Genomic DNA, 2,500 nt, shown 5'->3' with positions numbered 1-2,500 from the left:
CTCTGCCTGGTGTCAGTGACTGTGAATAGGTAGTCTGCCACAGTATACTCTCTGTTTAGGGCCAAATGACATTGAAGTTTATTTTGTCTTTTTGTTGTTTCAGTCCAGTATGATAAGTAATTTAGTTTTTCTGCATTGATAATTTGGTTAGGCTGAATTGTTTGAGAAAGGGTGGCGAGGTCCTGAGGCTGACTATTAGTTTCGTTATTTGTACTATTAGTACGTGTGAGTCTCAGGACTAACTGGATGAGGGGGCTTGTTTTTGCACTCATCATTTGGCTTTTTAGGGCTTTGTAACAATAAGAGTTGGGGTCGCTCCTTTTGAGGTGTTCAAAGAATTTGATGGCTCTTTTTTCTATTTTAATTAATAAAGGGTATTGGCCCAATTCAGCCCTGCATGCATTGTTAGGTGTGTTCCTCTGTACTTTGAGTATACTTTTACAGAACTCTGCATGCAGGGTTTCGATTGGGTGTTTGTTCCATTTTTCAAATCCATTTTGCATAGGAGGACCCCACACTTCACTGCCGTATAATGCGATTGGTTCAATAATTGTTTGGAATATTTTGAGCCAGATCCGAATGGGTATGTCAAATTGAATAGATTTTTTGATGGCATAGAAAGCTCTTCTTGCTTTCTCTTTCAAATCACTCACGGCCAAGTTGAAATTTCCAGTAGAACTAATTCTCAGTCCAAGGTAGGTGTAACTTTTTACATTTTCGATTTCATATGTACCAAGTTTGAATTTCCTTCCCTGATTTCTGAATTTTTTCTGGAAGGTTAGTGTTTTTGTTTTTTGTGGGTAAATGGTCAGAGCCCAGGTCTGACAGAACTTGTGCAGGACATTTAGGCTCTGCTGTAGACCCTCTTCTGTTGGGGACAGCAGAACCAAATCGTCCGCAAAGAGAAGACATTTGATTTCAGAGTCATTTAATAGGAGGCCAGGAGCTGCTGACTGATCAAGTCTTTTTGCCAATTCATTAATATATATATTGAAGAGGGTCGGTGATAGAGGGCAGCCCTGTCTCACACCCCGTTCTTGAGTGAAGAATTTAGTTTGTTTTGTTCCTATTTTAATTGCAAATTTGTTGTTTGCGTACATTGTTTTTATAATGTTGTATATTTTCCCCCCTACACCTGTTTCAATCAGTTTACAGAATAGGCCTTCATGCCATATAGAGTCAAAGGCCTTCTGAAAATCTACAAAGCAAGCAAATATACATATTTTTTTTTCGTTTACGTATTTATCTATTAAGGTGTGTAGGGTGAAAATATGATCAGATGTTCTATACTTTGGTAGGAAACCTATTTGACTTTTACTCAGGGCATCATGCTCAATAAGGAAGTTTATTATTCTATTGTTTAAAATGCTACAAAATAACTTCCCCAGATTACTATTCACGCAGATGCCCCGGTAATTATTTGGGTCGAATTTATCTCCACTTTTGAAAAGGGGTGTAATGAGTCCTTCGTTCCAGATATCAGGGAAGTATCCAACACTCATTACCAAACTGAACAGTTTTTGAATAGCCAGACAAAAGTTGTGGCTTGCATTTTTAAGCATTTCATTAAGGATGCCATCCGGCCCGCTTGCCTTTTTTGACTTCAGGCTTTGGAGTTTTTCTGTTAGTTAATTTTTTGTTCTTGGGTAGTCTAATTGGTTTTGATATTTATTAATAGTTTTTTCCATATCAATCATTTTTTGATCAATTTTGGTTTGTTCTGGGTTCATGCTATGTTTTCCATAGAGATTTTCAAAATGCCTCTTCCATACTCCTCCATTTTTGATGGCAAGTTCCTCATGTTGCTTCTTGTTAAGTGCATTCCAGTTACTCCAGAAATTATTAGAATCTAGAGATTCTTCAATTGTTTCTAATTGATTTCTGGTGAACTGTTCCCTCTTCTTCCTGATTGTGTTTTTGTATTGCTTAAGCTCTTCATAATAACTAATGCGTAAACCAGGATCATCAGGTTGTCTGTGTTTTTTATTTGACAGAAGCCTAAGTTTTTTCCTCATGATTTTGCAATCCTGATCAAACCATTTTTCATTGTCTTGTTTATTCCTATTGTTTTTCGGGGTAGTTTTAAGGTTAGAAATGGTTGCCAGGTAATGGAAAATGTTGTTTAGATCCTCGGCTGCATGGTTTACACCAGTGGTCCCCAAATGGCGGGCCGGGTACGGCACATTTTTGGCCCGCGACGTCCTTTTTTTTTTTTTTTTTTTTTTTTAAGATTAACGTTCTTTTTGGCCTCGCAAACTGTGTAGTAGGCTAACGTTACAGTTTGAGTGTTGGTGAGCGCGATATGGCAAAATGTTTGATAAAAAGCTTCTGAATAGAAAGTTTACCTTTTAAAAGTTGTGCAAAAGAAGCAAGCTTCACTGTTGTCTGAAAATGTCAACGGGCAGCTTTTCAGCAGAGTCTGAAATGTGCACTTTATAATTTTATTTTGTACACCCCTGTTTGGCAATGTTGTTTTTCAATAAAATAAAACATTGCATAA

The sequence above is a fragment of the Sprattus sprattus genome (genome assembly GCF_963457725.1).
Source record: "Sprattus sprattus genome assembly, chromosome: 5".
NCBI lineage: Eukaryota > Metazoa > Chordata > Actinopteri > Clupeiformes > Clupeidae > Sprattus > Sprattus sprattus.
Note: the sequence above shows the minus strand (reverse complement) of the source record.